Below are 22,670 nucleotides of genomic sequence, written 5' to 3'. Positions count from 1 at the left end.
ACATTTGCTCTGGATCTACTTTAATTGTAATTGCTATAAAGGTACAATGTTTTTTTATAAAAACTGTTTTCTATTCAGCAAGATGAAGATATAATAATACATTGCTGTTATGAATGAGATGAGATTTAAGCACAAAACCTCACACATTGAGAATGTTCACCTAATAGTCATGATATAAATAACACTTCTGTGATAAAGATCATTAAAATTATAAGATCTGTCTTCTTTTTTTATTAAGTTATGTTAGCCACCATACAGTACATCATTAGTTTCTGATGTAGTGTTCTGTGATTCATTGTTTGCGAATAATACCCAGTGCTCCATGCAATATGCACCCTCGTTAATACCCACCACCAGGCTCACCCATCCCTCCACCCTCCTCCCCTCTAAAAACCTGTTTTTTTCCCGGAGTCCATAGTCTCTCATAGTTCGTCTCCTCTTCCAATATGCCCTCCTTCATTTTTTCCTTCCTTCTCCTAATGTCTATCTTCTAAGACTCAGTGACAGAAAAATTAAATGTCATATATTTAGGAATGGAGGAAGATTAGCATTCAGTATATTCTTTTTTTTTTTTCCCTTCTCTCTCAATCTCTCTCTCTCTCTTTTTTTTAAATTTTACATCCCAAAACTTACTTATTTTATAACTGGAAGTTTGTATCTCTTAATCCCCTTCACCTATCTCACCTACTCAACCACCCTCCTCCCCTCTGGCAACCTCCAGTTTGTTCTTTGTATTCATAGTCTGTTTTGTCAGTTCATTTGTTTAGTTTTTTTAGATTTTACACGTAAGTGAAATCACATGGTATTTGTCTTTGTCTGACTTACTTCACTTAGCACAACATACTCTAGGTGCAACCATGTTGTTGCAGATAGCAAGATCTCCTCCTTTTTATAACGGAGTAATATTCCAAGGTATGTATATCACATCTTCTTTATTCATTCATCTATCAATGTAAAAAGGCTGTAGTGAACACAGGGATCCATATATCTTTTTGAATGAGTGGTTTTCATTTTCTTTGGAAAAATATCCGGAAGTGGAATTGCTAGGTCATATGGTAGTTCTGTTTTTTTAATTTTTTGAGAAACCTACACACTGTTTTCCACAGCGGCTACGCCAATTTACATTCCCACCAACAGTGTGCAAGGGTTCTCTTTTCTCTATATCCTCACCAACACTTGTTATTTCTTATCTTTTTGATACTAGTCATTGTGACTGGTATGAGGTGATACCTCTTTGTGGTTTTGATTCGCCATTTCCTGATGCTGAGGGATGTTGAGCATCTTTTCTTGTGTCTGTTGCCCGTCTGGATGTCTTTTTTGGAAGAGTATTTTGTTCAGGTATTCAGCCCATATTTTAATCAGATTGTCTTTTTGGTTATGAGTTATATAAGTTCTTTATATATTTTGGATATTAAACCTTTATTGGGTATGTCATTTGCAAATATCTTCTCCCATTTCATAGTTTGCTCTTTGTTTTGTTGATTATTTCCTTTGTTGTCCAAAAGCTTTCTAGTTCGATGTAGTCCCATTTTTTTTTGTAGTCCCATTTTAAAATTTTTGTTTTTGTTGCCCTTATCTGTCTCCACAAAGCCAAAACATATCACTAAGGCGTATGTCCAAAAGTTTACTGCCTATGCTTTTTTAGAAGTTTTATGGCTTTAGGTCTTGCATTTAGCTCTTTAATCCATTTTGAGTTTATTTTTGTAAGAAAGTGGTCCCATTTCATTCTTTGATGTGTAGCTATCCAATTTTTCTAACACCATTTATTGAAAATACTGTCTTTTTCCCATTGTATATGCTTGCCTCCTTTGTCATTGATTAATCAGTCATTTAAGCATGAATTGATTTCTGGACTCTCTATTTTGTTCCATTGATTTATGTGTCTCTTTTTATGCTAGTACAACACCATTTTGATTACTGTAGCTTTGTAGTGTAGTCTGAGATCAGGGCATGTGATACCTCCAGCTTTGTTCTTTCTCAAGATTGCTTTGGCTATTTGAGGTCCTTTGTGGTTCCATACAAATTTTAGGATTCTTTGTTCTAGCTCTGTGGAAAATGCCATTGGTATTGTGATAGGGATTGCATTGACTCTGTAGGTTGCTTTGGGTAGTATGGATATTTTAACAATATTATTTCTTTCAATCTATGAGCATGGTGTATCTTTCCATTTTTTGCATCGTCTTCAATTTCTTTCATCAGTGTCATAGTTTTCATGGTACAGGTCCTTCACTTCCTTGGTTAAGTTTAATCCTAGGTATTTTATTCTTTATGGTACAATTGTAAATGGGATTGTTTTCTAAATTTCTCTTTGTGATGGTTTATTATTGCTGTATAGAAATGCAGCAGATTTCTGTATATTAATTTTGTATCCCGCAAATTTAATGAATTCACTTGCTAGTTTTAGGTTTTTTGGGGTTTTTTTTTTTTTTTTGGTGGAATTGGTAGTGTTTTTTGTTTTTGTTTTTGTTTTTTAGCATCATGTCATCTGCATATAGTGACAGTTTTACTTCTTCCTTACCAATTTGGATGTCTTTTATTTTTTCTTTCCTGATTGCTGTAGCTAGAACCTTTTTATTGCCATTGAATAAAAGTGATGAGGGTAGACATTCTTCTCTTGTTCCTGTTCTTAGAAGCAAAGCTTTCAGCTTTTCACCTTTGAGTATGATGTGAGCTGTGCATTTGTCATATATGCTCTTTAATATGTTGAAGTATATTCCCTTTATACCCACTCTGTTGAGAGTTTTTGTCATGAATGGGTGTTGAATTTTGTCAAACGCTTTTTCTGTATCTTTTAAGATGATTTTATCCTTCATTTTGTTAATGTAATGTATCACATTGATTGATTTGAAATATTCTTTAAAATATAAACCTGTAAGGACTTTTTTAGACACATCTAAATCAAACCCTTAGTTTTCATCTTATAATTGGCTTGTTTCGAATAAAGTCAGTAACTACAGGGTGGCAGGTAGTGTGGAGTAGTTGGAAGGAAGAGAGGGAAGGAGGGGAGAATGTGCAGGGGGACTCAACTAGATATATGTTCCTTTCTCAATGACCTTGTCATTCAGTTACTTGCTTCCTTGTGATTATATTTCTTTTTCTGTGTCTAAGAACCTACTATTTCCAAATTTAAAATAGCCTTGTATGTAAACATTTAGTTTTCTGTAGTATGTTACATATATAGGTACTAAAAAATATCAGAAGAATGAGGTAATTAACATGTTTTCTGAGTTCAGTCTGTGATTAGGCCTTCACACAAATTTTAGCTCATGTACTGCCCAAGTCATTTTGGAGCATTGGATGATCTTCATGCTCAGTAAAATTTGGGACAAATGAGCCAAAACAGATATTGAGGCTTTTCACATTCTTTCCATTGGCATTGTATATTCAAAGCATGTCTACATGACAGCCTAACAAATTGTTGATTACAAACCAGTTTCAATAAAATGAAGTTATGTGTGTTGTAACACCTTTGTAATAGTAGCTAGGTATGACCAGACTGCTTGAATCTCTATAAAGTAGGGAGATTTCTAAATCAGGGGACATTGTTAAATTATCAGAAGATTTGGTATGCCGAAGATGCTGACTTTGGACTTCCAAATAGCGCAGCCACTGCCTAGGGATGAGGGAAGAGTGTGGTAGGGTGCTGGCTGATAGCTCAACATCATGTGATATGTTAAGTATAGCCTACCCCATCTGATAATAATTTCTACAGTGAATGTGAAGCATGGCAATAAGTTGTAGTGTCAGAGATGGCTTGCGTCATCTGTTCCATCTGAATAGTGTCCTGTTTTCCTATACAATTAGTTAATGTTATCACTTTAATAAAGGACATATAAGTCAAAATGTTCCCTAAAGTGTAAAAATTCTTACACAGCCAAAGCTTCTGTTGCATTAAATTATCTTTTTTGCTGCCTCATCATCCTAAGCATCTTTTTCCACTCCATCTAACAACACTTTTATTTTAGACTTGCTAGGTATGCTGTGAATACTGAGGAACCCACAAAGTTCTCCTAATTTATAGTACAGTATAAATAACTACCAAGTCGATTCTCCACCAAAGGGTTTGTACTGCCTAGGGAAGACTTTTAAAGGAGCTACTAGAGGGGACTTTGCAATTAAAATTCAGTGAGACATTTTTTAGTAGAGCACCTACAGGAAAAAGAAAATCAAGAGAGCCATCATCCCCCAAAACAAATTAATATAGTTCATTCATGTATTTATTCTACAAATATTTGGCTGCATATAATATTGTAAGCATGACAGATCTTTTTTTCTTTTTCTAAATTGGACTTTTATTGGTTGGAAACTATGAGCAGATTTTTTTTCTTTTTTTTTTCCACCAGGAAGTATCATATACTAAGAGGGATAATAGGATGGCACTCTATTGCAAGGTGAATGAATCTGGGACAAGAGTTTAATAATATGATAGCCCAGTTTTTAAACTACCATTCTTCATAAAGTTATTTAAAAGAAATAATAAAAGGTATGTGTTGAATATTTTTACAGATTTAAGGTTGAATCCACAATTTGGGACTGATAAATCATAAATCTTACTTCCTTGCATCTTTCTGTATGTTGCAGGGTAATCTCCCTCAAAAGCCAACTTATTTATTATGTGCCTCTTCTACTTTTCAACCCTCAATATCTGCCTCTTGTTCTTAGGACAGACTTACTAGTGTGTTCTACAAGTGTCTTTATGATTTCATCTAGGGCCATCCCTCCAGCCCCATCAGAGATAGTTTCCTCTCTATTCTTATATCCTGTTATGTTGCATACTTTTTAATTCAACTAATATAAAATGGTATCACTTTTATTAGGCACCCGACATTTACCTGCCTACATCCTTCTCATTCTTCAGGGCTCACTTTGTCTTAATGCCTTCCTTCAAAAAGCTTCCCTGATTATGTAATAATTTACCCCCCAACATCCCTTAGCATGCTCTTTTCATGTATCAGAGCATCGAGCATACATTATTGCAGTTGCTTTATTACTCATTGTCAAATGGGTAATATTTAATTCCATGAGGGCAAAGACTGTATTTGCTTTGTTTAGTGCTTTGTACAATGCTGGCCCCATAGTAGATGCTCAATTATTATATGTTTAATGGGTCAACGATGTTCAGTTTACTATATGCAATTGACCCTTGAACATATGGGTTTTGAACTGTGCAGGTCCACTTAACACATGGATATTTAAAAAATAAATATAGTGCAATACTATAAATGTATTTGCTCTTCCTTGTGATTTTCTTTTTTTTTTTTTAATTTTTTTTTCAGCATAACAGTATTCATTATTTTTGCACCACAACCAGTGCTCCATGCAATCCGTGCCCTCTACAATACCCACCACCTGGTGTCCTTGTGATTTTCTAAATAACATTTTCTTTTCTCTATCTTATAAGAATACATAGCATACAAAATATGTGTTAATCAACTGCTTATGGTATTAGTAAGGCTTCTGGTCAACAGTAGTCTTCTAGTACTTAACTTTTTTGGCAGTCAGATTTATACATGGATTTTCAACTGTGTAGGTGGTAGGGTGGTCAAGTGTTCCTAGCCTCTTGCATTAGGGTCAGCTGTATATCTGGAGTGAGCATCTGTGTATAAGGCACTGTTCTGTGCAACATAAAGATGACTAAGACATGGGGTGCATAAGTGGCCCAGTGGGTTAAGGGTCTGCCTTCATCTTAGGTCATGATCTCAGGGTCCTGGGGTTGAGCCTGCCCTGCAATGGCACTGGTATCGATACTGGCACTGGCCTCTCTGCTCAGCGGGGAGCCTGCTTCCTCCCCTCTCTCTGCCTGCCTCTCTGCCTGCTTGTGATCTCTGTCTAATAAATAAATAAAATCTCTTACAAAAAAAAGATGACTAAGACACATTCTTTTTCTTCATGTAGCATTCTGTTTAGTATCTGTGGGCGTTTGAGCATAAGTCATGACACAAATCCTGATATAAGGGAATATCACTGGGACCAAAGTAAGTCATTCATAAACAAATGGTTACGGGGATTTAGTCTCAGAGATCAGAAGTCAAGGAATCTCTAGGAGATTAGAGTTCATTGTGGAACATTTCAGTTAGTGTTTTGGAAGGTAGCTCTTTGAATAGCTAGCTTTTAATTAGCTTTTTGGATAAATGAATAGAACATGGCTTTGTTTCCTTTATGCTTGTGCTTCAGTTTAAAAGAGTAAAAATGATTATCATATTCATCTGTTTCAAACTGAGGTCAATAAAATATTTGATGTATACTTAAGTATTACTATAATTATAGTTTTCATTTTGTTAGGCAGGTTGCATCCAGATTTTGTGTACGCAGGCCTGTGATTATAATAATCCATTTCTAATTGCTTCTGTGAAATCTATGAATCCTTTTCTTGTACACTGTTGTATCCTCCTAGGTGTTGATAAACTAGATCCATTAGCAATCACTAATGTTCTCTTAAGGTTATTTGACTTTGACTTAGAAGTGTTACATTCCCATTCATTTCATGAATATTCCTCTAATGCTTTTTCTAAACCTGGGACCTAATATGGATCTTATTTCCACAGAAAATTATGGATATTATCAGTAATTGCTCTATTACCAAAAGGAAAAAAAATATATTTAGATTGTAGAGTCTCAAGGTATTTCAAAAGATCTTTTGAAGCAGTGATTCAATATTGGTAATATATATAGTTTGCATACAAATAATAGTTATTATACTTTCATGTATAACATTTTAGTTGCAGGATACTGAAGCTCTCATTTCCTGTTGGGAGTTTTCCATGTAAATGTGATACTGTTCTTTTTTCTGAAGAGCTACAAATTTCCATTTGTTGTATTAAGCATACAGCGGAATGATAATGTTTTGATGTGATTTTTAAAAAATTGCTATTTCGAAGGTCTCAAAAGAAGGCTGTGCTTTTTTCACATTGCATCCTCTTGTTCTGTTCTGTGTTAATACCCTATATAATTGTCTCCCTAAATTGAAGTTTACTCCGCCGATGGGCTCTGCTCTTTCTTTTTAGTGGCCCATAGACTCCTCCCTTATCCTATCACCTCCCATTTCTGTTGGGGTTTTGTAAGTCAGATGTGAGGAACCAGCTTGCAGGCCAAGAAAATGTTCATGATGTCAAATTTGTCTTTCTAAGGTGCTCTGTGAGATTGCTCATATAGAAAGACACATAAGAAGAATTAGTTTCCTTATGGATTTCATTATCCTTACTTCTTAAGTGACCATATTATAATTTTTATCTTTCTTATATTGCTTATTATTCTTATATTTCTCTTAAATTTCTTATAGTTTATAATGTGTCCTTCCGATATACTCAGTAAGCTGCTTCGGTGAACAATCATACTATACAGATGGAAATACTGAGGCAAAATAGCTTTAAAACAGCAGACATCTTATTTACTTAATTAAAAAGAGATTTAGTGAGGCGTGAACTCAAACAAGAAGTTAGGCATATGCCTAGATTGGTGTTATGTCAATGGATATTTCTTTAATCATATATTGTGAATAAGAATGGAAGAATTAAACAATAATTTGACGGGAATGCAAAGTGCTTGATTTTAGTCCCTGCTTTGTCCCTCATTAAATGTGGGACCCAAGCTCTCCCTCCATCTCTAAAATGAGATCACTGCATTGGTTTCCAGCATTTCCAAAATTCATCTAAGTTTAAAATAGATTTCATTTTTGGAATCAACATGGACCTTTCTATATTCTCTCAGTTATTCAGCAGATACTTTATAAGTACTCTCTTTATGCCAGACACCTTGCTAGGCACACGGATGGAGCAGGCCCTGTGCTATGGGGCTCAGGGTCTAGGAGGAGACAAACATTACATAATCACAGAAATAAATAGCCAAGTAGAAATTGTGATAAATGCTGCAAAGACGTCATGGAGGGTGTCCCAGAAGGTGATAAGAGAGTGAACCTAAATTGGATTGAGTTGGGACTTGTTTTTCCAAGATAGCAAGAGCTTGAAGTTGAAGCCTGAAGAAGGAGGAAGCCGTAGCCTGAAGAGTGTAGCCAGTATTCCAGGTGGAAGAGAGAGTTCATAGAAAAGCCCTGAGGTGTGAAATTTCTCACTGGTCTAGCACATGGTCTGAGATGAAGTTGGAGAGAGGGCAGCACATATATCATGGGAAGCCTGAGGCAAGATTAGGGCTTTCATCTTAAATACAATAAAAATCTGAGAGTGACAGAAATTGGAAGGGGGGTAGGTGTGGAAGAAAGATGTGTACAATGTACTGAACACAAGATTTGGGATAGGTGAGAGGTTTGGCTTTATCCCCCTTTGTTTTATAAAGATTTGCCTTTTTTCAAAAGGCTGGGGAGCTATGGAATGGAGTATGGAATATGGCTAATATGGAATTTAGGAATCTTAAAATGTTACTTAAAAGGCTTCATGTACCTCCCCAGCTTAAAGATAACTGACATAAAAGACAATGCCTGCTCTCAGAGAGTTTGTAATCCAGTTGGATAGAAAAGACATGAATGTATGAAAAGTTAATTAATCATGAAAGGTTTAAATAATAATGCAAGATAATAATAGAGGAACTATTATAAGCAAGTCATGTACAATTCCTTAATCAATTGAGTAGACAGTGACTTGTCAGAAGCCCATGATATTCAGGGAATTCTTTTGGGATCTTGAAAAACTGACAGAATATGAATGATTTGAAAGGAGGATTTATGACATCTCAGGACTAACAGTATTGGAGATTATAGAAAGGAAAAAGTGGAAGATATTTTAAGGTGATTGGGGTTTGGTGGAATAATCAGAAGTCAGGCAATCTGACTGCAAGGAATATGGAATGCCAGCCTTCAGAATCTGTACTTTAGTATATAGGTCATAGGACCATTGTAGGCTGTGGAGTGGGGGATGCTAGAATCAAAAGGACATATCAAAAGTATTTAAAAAGAGCCTTAACAAAGAGGTTGGAAAGAAGAAATGGTCATTGAGAAATTTAGAAGCCTTGAGTCAGAATCCTGGCCTGAGTCAATAAAGGGCTGGAGTTATAGAGTGAAGAATATGAAAATAGGAAGGAAGAAGTACTTTTGAGAGTTCACATGAAAGTTAAAAGAAAAGAAAAAAAAAAGACAGGACTGGGTCATCGTTTGTATATGGAACTCAAGAAAAAATTGAGGAGTCCTAAAAAGCAGAAATTTACACATTATAAATTTGGAAAATGGTTTCTATGATCATTTAGTCAACTGAGATGTTTGATGAACTGTAATTCATTAAGTTAATAACAACATTTTCCAATAAGATATATAGATTAAACACCAACTGGAAATATTGTCTATTCCTAGCCTACGTTTCACTTCCTTGTTATATGGTAAATGAGAGTATCTGTATTTCCACTGTTGACAAATCCTGATATTTTGACCTGCTATTTATAGGAGGCTGGTGTTTACCTTATTGGCCATTATTTACTCACCCCCTCACTAACTTAATATTTCTCATAAACTGGGAAATACAATACTCATTACTTACTGGCCATACTTCCTTAATGTGATTTCCCATGTGGCTGTCTTCCAATGAGGTGCAATTTGGGCCGTGATGACCATATGTAATTGTTTCTGTAACTTTTCTCTGCCCAGAAAGTAAAAATGTAACACTAGTCAGAAGTATGGACACTCTCACATATATTCCCTTTTTGTCTTTATTCAGTAAGACCTTTTAAAAATCATAGTTTTCCAAACAGTTATGATTTAATATAATGTTTATAAGCAAAATATTTATTATTAGAAAATTTTTCAGTGGTTTTTAAAATAAATATTTTAATACAATTATTCCAAATTAAGAAAATTTTAAAAAGAAAATTAGAATTAAAATTAGCCATAGTCATACCATCTAGACATAACTACTGTTAATGTTAGCATATATTCCCTACAGCTTTTTTTCTGCATATACCTAAAATATAACTTCTGTTAAAGAAGTATGATTCATATTTTATGTACTGAAGATGTGATCATTCTATATATACTATTGTGTGACCTGCTTTTCTGAAATCATAATTAGCTTGAATGTCTTTTAATTAGCAATAATTGCGCCTCGGATAAACCTCATTGGCTACGATACTGCCACTGCGCAAAGCTTAGCTTGAATGTCTTTTAAATGACTAACTATAATCATCAGCATCATCCCTATAACCTCTATGAAATTTTATTTCAGTAACTTTCTTCTTTTGTATGTTTAGATGGTTCTCAGTATTTTCTACTATAAACTGAGTTATAAAAATTTGCAGTCATACATGTAGAGATACAGAAATATTTTATTACAACACTGTTTAAACATATATACATACATATACGTGTGTGTGTGTGTGTGTGTGTGTGTATTCACACACTTGTCTGATTATTTTTTAGAGTGACATTATTTCTAAAAGTGACATTTTGGGGGTCAGAGTTTTACAACTTTAAGACTTGTCATACATAATTTCAGACTGTCTTATATCCCAAAGAGAATATGTAAATAGCTATCTCCACAACAATAAATCAATGATCAGTCTACTAGCAAGAACATATATCTTAGTTTGCATTTGGGAGGGGTGACCTGTAGGTGCACATCATATTCTTGTTACTGTTCATTTGTGTTTTTCTTATTTGAACTGCCTGTTCATATTCTTTGCCCATTTTCCATGAGTGTTCAAATCAACTTCATAAATATTCTTTATGATAATCAACCAACACAACCAGTTTTTTTAAATATTTTATTTATTTATTTGAGAGAGAGTGAGCAAGAGAGAGAGTATGAGCAGAAGCAGAGGGAGAGATAGAGAGAGAAGCAGATCCCCCACAGAGCAGGGAAGCAGATGTGGGGCTCCATCCCAGGACCCTGAGATCATTACCTGAGCCAAAGGTAGATACTTAACTGACTGAGCCACCCTGGCACCCCCAACACAGCCAGTTTTAAAAGATTATTAAAATAATTAGATTTGTATGTTGGTCCTTACATTACAAAATAATTTTCTGTGCCATCGCAAAAAAATCAAGATACTAAACAGCTGGTATTGTTTAACATTAATAATTTAATGCTAATCTTAATAGTAATTTAGTGCTAATTTTACTAAACTCTTTATTCACTGTCTTAATTAAAATTAATAAAAGTAGTGACATTTACCAACATTATCTTATATAAGTTATTTTTATTCTTTTATGAGGACTGTCTTCATAAAAACACCTAAATGTATCAAAAGAGATATATCTTATAAAAGTTATAAAATTAAGTAGTAGCCCTACACCACCACTAAAGGTGAACCTTATTTTCTCCAATATAGGAGCAGGTGGCATAATGCAGAAATTTTCAAAGTTAGTTAGTGTGAATTGTCATGAAAATTGAAATTTCCACTCACACACCTGATAGGCAAAAGGGACTGAGTTTTTACTCTTCTCATATTGGTCCTTCTTCTCAAGTGTTGTATTTACTGCTTGCCAAAACAATGCCTTTCAGTTTGACACAAAATCTTAGTTAATTAAAGAGTAAGAGAATTTAGTCTTCACATAACTAGAGTTATAGGTGGAAATGAAGGGATACAAGAGCAAATTGAGGTTGACCGTTGAGGATCAGATTATGATGGTGTTGATGGATCGATCAGGTGAGAGCAGAGCAGAGCAGACAAGGGAGGGTCAGAAGAAAATACTGCAAAGCATGTGTAACCACATTTCCCAAGTGTTCACAGGAGCTCAGTGGCAAAAGTGGCTTATTAATGCAGCTTAATAATCTTTTATGTATTAATAAGAGATGTGGTAATAGCATGAAATGAGTTATTCCATAATTAACAGTTTCATTTATTTATGAACATAAATTTTCTATATGACTATGGAAGTGGTATACATCATGAGTCTCTATGCATTTGATCATGCATATTTGAATTGTCAAATATGATCAATTATTTTCGTCTCATCATTTATTCAATTGATGCTTATTTATCAGATGTCAGACACATTTTGAGTATTGGTTATATGACAAAGAACAAAGCTCCCACCCTCCCCTTACATTTTAATTGAGAAATTGATATCACTTATAAAATACATTGAGGGTAATGATATTTTTCTCTGCAGAAAAATAAACCACAGTGAGGAGATAGAAAGAAAAGGAGGCTTTTATTATTATATGGATGGTCAGTGTTGATTGCTTTTGAGAGAATGATGTTTGAGCACAGTCCTGGGAGAATTTTATAGGTATCTGAAGTAAAGACCATTTAAGGCTGAGAGAACAGCAAAAAAAGGAGTCCCCAAGACAGGCATATGCTTGGTTCTTAGCATCTTCAAGGATTATTAGGAAACTTTACTTATTAGGAAAGTTACTTCCTCATTTTCTTACTGAATTAATGTTTCTAGAATTATATTCTGTAATTGTAACTGTAAATAAATTAATAGTTAACATCAAATCCATTTATTGGTCCAAAAGGATATAAAATACATAATATAACATTTATGTTCATTAAGGGATTTGCTTTCAGACACACTGATTTTCCAATTTTATTTTTAATGTGAGAAATGACTCATAGATAAAGGTTCATTGAGGTAGATGTCAGAGGAAAGATGGGATCAATAAGAATAGGTAGGACAGTGGGACAAACGTATAATTTGTTAGTGTATAATTTTAGCAGAAATGTTTTAGTGGTGTGCCTAATGACCTATAATCTCTAAATAAATTAACATCGTCCAGCTTATCCAAATATTGAAACTAAGATCTGATTTTAGCTCAGCATTTTAATCTCCATAATTTAAGTTATAACAAGAAGAAGAAAAAGTATCATCTTAGAGCAGTAACTCTTCTAAAAATTATATCCACATTTCTTTCTGGGATTTTTACCGATAGCTAATCAGCCTGAGATTATAAGCGTATACAGTGGCTACCTAATGAAACCAGTTACGTGTGATATCTTTATTCTAGACTCTGTGCTGTTTGCTGCTCCAGGCTGACATCAAATAAGTAACTACTCCTGAGATCTAAATGAAGAGCAGTGGTCATGGAGCATGGGGCTTGGCAATAGCACTTGCAGATTAATCCAAGATTTTGGAATACAATTTCCATATTTCTTTGTATTTACATATATGTGTTGGATATATAGCTATATAGAAACTGTATTGAATTTATAGATAGATATAAAGAAGTACTGTTGTGAAACTCTATACATGACCATCAACTAATTATGAATTTCAAAATATTTCAAATGATTTCTACAAAAGTATATGCAAATAGTAACACTTCAATGGTATTTTCTGTATAATTTATGATTTAAATAAAGGCACTTTTTTTTCTTGAAATCCCTGCATCCAATAAAGTCCTAAGGAAATAATAAGGTTATTAGTTAATCAAGATGTCATCCTAACTGTTCTTCATTGCGTGTGCCGCCCAACAAGAGAACCGTGCTAAGAATCCAAGAGCAAATCATGACTTTTACATTCTCAGGCATTCATCTTGGGCTAAAGAATTTGAGAATTGAAATCTTGGCAAAGGTTGCTTTACAGGTAAGTATAATCACTTGGGAATTTCACATGTGATGTTCAGTTTATCCTTAGCAAAGAACTTTTGCCCTGACCAAACAGAACATTTTATGCTTCTTTTCACAGGTAAGAATAATCCATCTGAGTGACTCCAATGTGATTGCAGACTTCAGTTCTCACTCCCAAACTTTTTTAAAGGAACATTGTTACACTAGAAAAATCATTTTAAAGACACTTGACTTATTTTGATACTTAGATTAAGATACTTAGATTAAGTCAGGCAGGATATTTCTTTACAGCCACAATAAAATCTGTAATGAATTTGAGATGTTTGTATATTCTATTTAATTCAACCCAATAACTATAGTGGGTGCTGCCTGAGAGATAAATATGTTTATGCACTTCTTACTGTCAGAGGTTATAAGGTATATTACATTATTAAATTCTGTGATGTTGGATGCGGAATGGTAGAGTCGAGAAAAAAAAAAGGAATTTAAAAAATTGTACTGGAAATGAATCTGAGAAAGTACCAAGTTTTAAATCTAACAGAGAGCAGATAGCATTTATGATGAGTTTTAAATAAAGGAAAGTTTGGACAATCATAAATGGGGGTGAGGTGTCTAATGAATAGGGCTGCTTTCTGGAACAGCAAACAAGCTATGAAAAAGAGTAGAAAACTAAAATTAGAAATCCAACATTATTTTTCCCAGCAGTACTGGGAAAACATTATGTTTCTTTGAGGAAAACATATCTTTGAAGACCTTGGTTAAAACTTTAGTTTGAGAAGATTTATCTACTAATGCTGATTGGAAATGAATTTTATCAGGAAAATTGTAACTATAGCTAGGCAAGAATTAATTGGGCAATATTGGAATAAAAAGCATTATAGATAATGCTTTTTTATAAATAATAAGAGGCATTATGAAGGTAGATTATTTATGATTTAGCAACCTATTGAACACCTGCCTGAATGGAAAGGAAGGAGGACAGGTAATTTCAAGCTGATGGCTAAGAGATTGGTGACACCACAATAAAAAATACAGGAGGCAGGACAAGTTAATGGTCTCAGCGAAAGACAATACATTTATGAACATGGTGAAACACTATGCAGTTGCCAACTTAAGAGCTCTAGGAAGTTGTACAACAGGCTACCAGAAAGCTATGTCTGGAACAGAGAAAGAGAAAATGGAAGAGCTAATGAGGAAAGAGGCATAGAAGTAATCATAGAAAGAGAAGAGTCAGGAATATGAGGAATAAGGATGAGGAAGCTAAGTATAACCTTACAGCTAATAGAGTATTCAGAAATGTGGAGGAACTGAAGAACAGAGACCATGAAGATATGGGTGATGTTCCTCAGCAGAAATGCCTGGGAAGATGTCACTGAACTGATGGAAATGTCTCTATCTGTGCTGTCCAGTATGAGGGCCAGTAAGCACATATGACTATTGAGAAGCTGAATCTTGCTTAATTTTAATTAATTTAAATTTATATAGCCATATGTGGCTAATGACTATTGAATTGATAAGTCTCTATCATTGTAGAGACTTAAAACACTTGTCTTACCACAGTCACTTTTCCACTCAACCACCAAATGACATCCCTGAAATATAAATTGGACCATGTCCTTCCCTTGTTTAAAATTCTCCAGTGGTTCTTCAGTGTCTGGGAATAACATCCAAACTACTGAATCATGGCTAAAGGAGATGTCACCAACTTCTCTCTCCCCCACCAAAGCTCTAGCTACAGCAGCCAAGTTCTCCAAATTCACTGATCCTTTTCCAGGTCAATGCCTTCATCCTTATTTGTCCAAGGCTTCCTGCTATTTCCTTCTGCTCCTTATTTACCCACTTCCATTTGGTGATTCATGTCTCTGTCATTCCTCAAAGAGGTCTTCCTTGAATCCCTCATCTCTAAATTAGTCAGATTGCCTCTCTTATTCTCCAGCGCAGCACTCAACTTATTTCCTTATGCCACTGATGATAATTTGTACTCTTGCATTTGTTCCCCCAGCCTTCCTGCTGGATCGTAAAGTTCCTAAGGGCAGAGATCATGTGTGTCTTACAGTTCTCATCCCTATCAGAGGGTCTGGCATATGGTATGTGTGCAGTAATTATTGGTTGAGTGTTGACCAAATATCAAAAAAAAAGACTGCCTGATGATGAAAGAATATGTGACTAATAAACAGAAGTTTCCATAAATAATTTTTTGTTGTTGCTAAAGGAGCACATTTCAGTAAATGAACACTCGGATAAACTTACACAGATTGGTAAAATATATACCTAGAAAATTCCATTTAAACAGAAGAAACTAAAATAATATCAGTTGAAAGACCCAATTTGGATAGTACTTATGGGGAAGGAATTTGCATAACTTTTATACTTTACAAAGCCTCAAGTCTAGAATTCTCAGCTTCTCTGGATCTACAGTTTCTTCCAACCCTAGAGGAAGATTGTGTTTCTTAGCTACACCTCTAATGCCTGCTTCTGATTTATTCTTTGAACTTCTATGACCCTTGAAAGCACTGGAAACTTTTTGCTCAGGGTGTTTTCTGGAATTGTTAATAATAATGGAATATTTAATAATAATAGATAATAGTTATTACTATGTAGAAAACAAAAGAAAATAAAACCGGTGGTTCTCAGATTGGCAGTTTATTAGAGAAAGAGAAAGGATATAGCTTGGACATGTATGGGAAATAAGGACTAGTTTATAATCCAGAAAAACAGTTGTTTACTTTCATTGTATGAGTAAAATAAAGCAGCTGTCCTGTTGAGTTTCTTCCATTACTTAAGTAACCAGGGAATAATACTTTCAATAAAATTTTATTTCACTAGGAATGAAATTGATGGTGCAACATTTTAAAGTTTTTAAAATAAAAGACCTTTGTCTAAGATATATCTTTTAAAAGGTAAACATGAAAAGAATTACATATACAAAAATCAGTGTTTTCCCCTCACCATTGAAATAAATTTTTTCCTCACCATTGAAAATGAAAACATAAAATAATAATAATGATAAAAAAAATAAGTAAATAAAATGAGGGTTCATGTCTACTAATAATGAAAAAAGAAACCCTGTCTCCAGGACAGCCAGCTGATATTTTTTTTTCAGTGTTATGCTTCCTGTTCCACTGCTATCATTGTTTTAAAAATAAAATGAAAAAAAAAAAAAAAGGAAAAAAAGAGGAAGAAAGAAAGAATATAGTATAACCCAATAGTTTGTATGAAGTGGGCAAGTTTTTACCCCCAGAGTATGAGTTGAATAAATGCTTAATTTATTTCCAAGTCTAAGTTAAAAATTAAATTCCATGTACTTAATTTTTTATACCAATGTATAGTCTTTATGAATACTAAGGGTCTAGGAAATAAAGTTGGATTCTAAGAATATATTCTAACTTTATTATTTATTCAAATTTGTATAGATTCCCCTTATAGAGTCAGCAGGAAAAACGTTATTTCCCATACATATCCAAATGGGTGACTACAGGAGTCAGTAGGAAAAACATAATTTCTTAAATGGGCATAGATAACCTAAGTATAGATAACATATGTGATTTCTTTTTAAATGATATTTTAATAATATAAAGTTAAAGCTTCAATTATAAGAAAAAATAGTTCAACTACAGTTGCCCCCAAATTGTAAGTTTAATCTTATGAATAATACTATAAAATATCTTTTCTTTTGAAATATTTTTCTAATTCCTTCATCTTCTTATCGAATTAAATATAGTCACCCCATAACCCCTACTTATTAGCAGGCTGTGTCTATTAAATTAGGTAATCATAAAATTCCCCACATGGAAATACTGCACTTTCTGGTTAATGTCCTACATTAAAGAATGAAAGGAAAATGGGTCTTTGTTTTAGCAATCTGAATGATAACTTGGGACATAAAAATGGGACATATTGTTTGAGCTATGAAAGGTTTTTCTGATATAATTGCTGAACTTTCAAAATGCCTATTCTGGGAAAGGATTCTTTCTTATGTGAGTTGCAAAGTTTATGTCATTAATTTGTTGCTCAAGTATGCTTTCTTAGGTAGAGAATTTAAGAAAATAAAAAACAGATGACTCTCAAGTGGTGAAAATTACAGGATGAATCGTCAGAAAACTATGTGCTTCCTTATTTGCCTCCCTTGCCCAAAGGGACATGTTAGAAAGTAGATAATTACCTTGTGAACTCATGTTGTATACACAGATGGATTGGTTAGTATGGAAGAAAAATTGCATTAATGGCCTGTGAAATGCAGATGAAGTAATTATTTAGATAGCTCCATCAAAACACTAACTCATTCTGATCTCAAAAATTTAAATGAGTCTAAGGAACATGTGGTGTGCCCCAGTAATTTTGACATAAATATTTCACTTCAAATCATAAGAGTTAAGATACAAGCTTAATTTTTTACTTGAAATAACTATTAATCTACTTGCTGTGTGAATTAACATATTTTTTATGTCAGTTTTCAGTGTGTATAATTAGATGAAATTCCATTTATCATTTGGTAATCCCTAACCAACTGCATGCTTTAGGTTATCGAAAGCATCACTTTTGGAGGAAAAAAGAAAACTCACTGTTGTCAAAATCATGAAATCATAGATAGAAGGAATTAGTGGAAAGATAATTGCTGTGGTATTATATATACATATATATTTTAAACACAGGAAACAAAAATTCTAGAAGGCATCCTCTTCTGCAACAGACCCTATTTATTAGCATAATCCTTCCCAGATGTTACTCTACTTTGGCATCCCCTTTTTCCATAGTTCAGAAAATATTCCATTGGCTTCGCAAGCTACTGAATCTGAAAAGTTTGATTTTTTTTTTTTTCTAAGTTCAATGTTGTGCAGACTAAACTTTCGGAAGTTTCATATTATTTGAAACTATTCATACTGACTCGAAATGTCTTTTACACTTACATTTGCCTTTGTTTTAATTTTGCAAGTCTTCTGGAATGGGTGTGTACTGTCTAGGATTTTGCAAAATTTTTGTGGTGCTAAAGAAGACATTCTGAGTTTGAGGTTCTAGAAAGCATCAAGCGTGTAGAATTGAACAAACTGGTCTGTGCGATACTCTGTAGCTGCGTTGTACATTCTGCGGGAGGGGAGGTGTACATGATGTATGTTCTTGCTTAAGAAGAATAAGTTGACTATCCCACACATGAAAATATTTCATATCTTAAATATGAGTATATAGATATAAATCCTTGCTGTCTTGAAATTTTATATTGGTGAAGGATTAACACATTGCACGGCATGTCAATTATTCAGATTAATTCTTCAAGTGTTTCCTCAGGATTAAAGTCACCAAGAAATTTGTTAAAATTAAAAAAGAATATATATATATACAGACACACACATACATATATATTTATATCAAGACCCACAGCAGATCAATGAAACCTAAATGCCTAGGGGTGGGGACCTGGGAATTTAAGTGATCATCTGTTGGATGATCATCAATTTGTATATCCTTGAAGAAACAGTTTATGTTATTAGCAAATCAGCTATATATCTACTAGATACTATACTATAATATACTATATATCTACTAGATAGATCAGCAAATCTATCTAGTAGATAGAAAAAAAACATATAAAGAGTCAAAGTAAAAATTTTTATAAACAAAATACATGATTATTTGTTATTAAAGAAGTTACAGAGCTGCAGGCAAGAGGCAAAACAACAACATTTTATCTTTGTGTGGGCAACAATTTCATGTGGAGAAGTTAAAGTTCTAATATAAGGACCAGAGTCAAAGACAAGGTTAGTACAGCCTTTTTGTGGGGTTAAGAGATTGCTGAAACTAGAAGCTTCCTTTAAGAGGAACATATACACTTAATGATGAACAAGAGAAGGATAGGGTTTCAAGTACAAGTAATCCTTGAAAGCTATACTTCTCTTAGAATTTGCTGACCTGACACCTAATAATGACTTAGTTTTGAAAAAAAAAGGTATAAAAGAATTGGAGAATTTATAATAGTTTCTGAATGTCCTCTATGTCCTGATACATACTATGTAGAGGGAAGACCGGATAAAAAAAATCCAGACTACCTTGGGATCACGGTCAGAGATTGCCATGAAAGGATGCAATAGTTTCTTTCATGCTCATCCTATAATTGCTCTCAGCTAGTTAAAAAAAAAAAGAGACAGAGACAGAGACAGAGATACAAATAATTAACCAATATTTTCCAAAAATGACAATTTTAAAGTTATATAGCAAGCAGAAAATGCTGAGAAGTTTTTTGCTTTAGTCAAGAATCTGTTTTCTCTCTTTAATTGGCTACAATTTCTCCAAACTATTACCTTCCAGCCTTAATTAATCACACTTGCAAAGGTAAAATCTCATAGGTGTGTGAGTTTCACGGACACGAATCTGTTCCTTTGAAAGCAAACACAAAATAAGTAGGTAAGGAGAGAATCATTTAAGAGGAATGAGAAAGAGATGGGGATTTGAACATCTGATGTTTCACCGAGAATTTTAAAGAGAAGTAACATTCTAAAATGTCACCTGATACAATGTAATTATCAAAGATAAAAATCGCTGTCCGAATTCTGTTGGCGCCCACCCTAATACTCTGGCTGAGGAAACATGGCTTCTAACACTTTGTGGAATCAGAACTATGGCTTTAAACAAAAAAAGCTGAAAAACTAATTCTCTTATCTGAAAACCCCTGGCCACGCCCAGCAGCCACTCCAGGTAGCTCTTCTACACTACAAAATCAACCTTAGGCTTTGTTTTTCCCTCGGCTTTTTTGAGGTGCGCGACTTTAATCGCAGCCCTGCTTTACCTGTGCTAGGACACACTTAGCCATAAGCCAACCAACGGATCTAAATTTGTGTGGGTGGCTAGTGAGAGGGTGGTTAGATATTGGAAGGAGGATTGCAAAAAGAAAAAGAGATGCAGAGAAGTTTATTATGGAACATCAACACTTTCGGTTTGATATGTCTACTACAAGAAATGTAAAGGAACACATTATAGCAAAACTTCAGAGTACTTGCTTTGAGACAAAAGTCATTTCTGGCACTATTTTAAAAGTAGTGGAAATAGAACATGACTCCCCACCTATTAGCACATAGTGATTTCCTGCCAAAAGAGTACACGATGGAAAGAGGGGAAAAAATAACTACTGTGGAGAAACCAGTGAAACACTACCTCAGACCAGTGATCAAGGTCAACAACAACAGTGATAAGTCAAGTTGACAGCATCTACCCTTGATGTGATGTGATGAAAATGGCACTTTAGTTCTGTGACCTTCCTCTCCAAATCCCGTAACTCCAGTCCAGTCATGAGGGAAATAGCAGGCAAACTCCAACTGAGGGACATTCTACAAAAGACCTGACTAGTACTCTTCACAACCTTTAATTGACATTAAAACCAAAGAAAGTCTTTGAAACTATCACAGCCAAGAGGAACCTTAGGAAACATGATGACTGAATCTAATGTGGTGTCCTGGCTGGGATCTTGGAACGGAAGAAGACCATTAAATCTAAGGAAATCTGAAAGATATGGACTGTGGTAATAAATTGAAGATTTTTAAAAGTTTTTTTATTTTAATTCTAGTACAGTTTAACACACAATATTATATTAGTTTCAAATGTACAACATTACTCAGTGCTTATCATGATAAGTGTAATCTTTAATCCCCATCACCTATTTCACCCATTCCCCCACCCACCTCCCCTCTGATAAGGTTCTCTGTAGTTAGCATTCTGTTTCTGGTTTGTCTTTTCCTGTCTCTCTCTCTTTTTTTTCTTCCTCTGTTTATTTTGTCTCTTAAATTCCACATATGAGTGAAATCATATAGTATTTGTCTTTCTTTGACTGACTTATTTTCTTAGCATTATTCTGTCTAGCTCCATCCATTTTGTTGCAAATGGCAGGATTTCCTTCATTTTATGGCTGATTAGTATCCCAGTATATAAATATATAAAAATAAATAAATAAATAAATATATATATATATATATATATATATATATATACACACACACACACATATATATAATGGCGCAGAAAGTATGAGAAGTATTCCATATATCTCTATAGTATAGATAGTATTTATATGTATATATGTACATATATAATGGAATAATATATAGTAATTAATGGCATAATTAATACTAATATAGTATATAGTATATAATGGAATTTTATATACATATATATATATTTATATACCACTTGCTCTTTATGCAATTATCTATTGAATGGTATAAGGACTCCCTCCATAATTTGGCTATTGTAAATGATGCTGCAATAAACATAGGGGTGCACAAATCCTTTCAAATTAATGTTTTTGTATTACTGGATCATAGGGTTGTTCTATTTTTAATTTCTTGAAGAACCTCCATACTCTTTTCCATAGTGGGTGCGCAAGTTTGCATTCCTACCAACGGTGCATGAGGGTTCCTTTTTCTCCATATCTTTACCAACACTTGTTGTTTCTTGTGTTTTTTATTTTAGCCATTCTGACAGGTAGGAGGTGATAGCTCATTGTAGTTTTGATTTGCATTTTCCTGATGATGAGTGTTGTTGAGCATCTTTTCATGTGTCTGCTGGCCATCTGTATGTCTTTGGAAAAATATCTGTTCATCTCTTCTGCCCATTTTAAATTGGATTATTTGTTTTTTGGGTGTTGAGTTGTGTAAGTTCTTTATATAATTTGGATACTAACCCTTCACCAGATATGTCATTTGCAAATATCTTCTCCCATTCAATAGGTTGTCTTTTAGTTTTGCTGGTTGTCTCCTTTGCTGTGCAGAAACTTTTTATTTAGGTGTAGTCCCAATAATTTATTTTTGCTTTTGTTTCCCTTGCCTTAGGGGACATATCTAGAAAGCTGTTGTTACAGCTGATATCTGAGAAATTACTGCCTTTGCTCTTTTCTATGACTTTTTATGGTTTCAATTCTCACATTTAGGTCTTTAATCCATTCAGAGTTTATCTTTATGTGTGATGTAAGAAAGTGGTCCAGTTTAGGAAAACAGTGTAGGGTATGTGGGAACTCTATATGTGCTCTGTCCAACATTTCTATAAATCTAAGACTAAAATAAGTTTATCTTTAAAAAACTAGCTGACAGGGGCGCCTGGATGGCTCAGTGGGTTAAAGCCTCTGCCTTCAGCTCAAGTCATGAGCCCAGAGTCCTGGGAACGAGCCCCACATTGGGCTCTCTGCTCTGCAGGGAGCCTGCTTTCTTCTCTCTCTCTCTCTGCCTGCCTCTCTGCCTACT

General features: G+C 34.1%; 1 protein-coding gene and 1 pseudogene across 3 annotated transcripts in view; one reads left to right on the top strand and one right to left on the bottom strand.

Moving 5' to 3' along the window:
• The window catches only part of ADGRB3 (adhesion G protein-coupled receptor B3), a 727,154-nt gene that overhangs the window by 236,937 nt on the left and 467,547 nt on the right, over positions 1-22,670 (top strand). The window lies entirely within an intron of this gene.
• Positions 9,896-10,084, bottom strand: LOC125103338 (uncharacterized; annotated as a pseudogene).

This window comes from Lutra lutra, chromosome 6, assembly GCF_902655055.1.
Source record: "Lutra lutra chromosome 6, mLutLut1.2, whole genome shotgun sequence".
Taxonomy (NCBI): Eukaryota; Metazoa; Chordata; class Mammalia; order Carnivora; family Mustelidae; genus Lutra; species Lutra lutra.
This window is presented reverse-complemented; position numbering and strand designations above follow the sequence as displayed.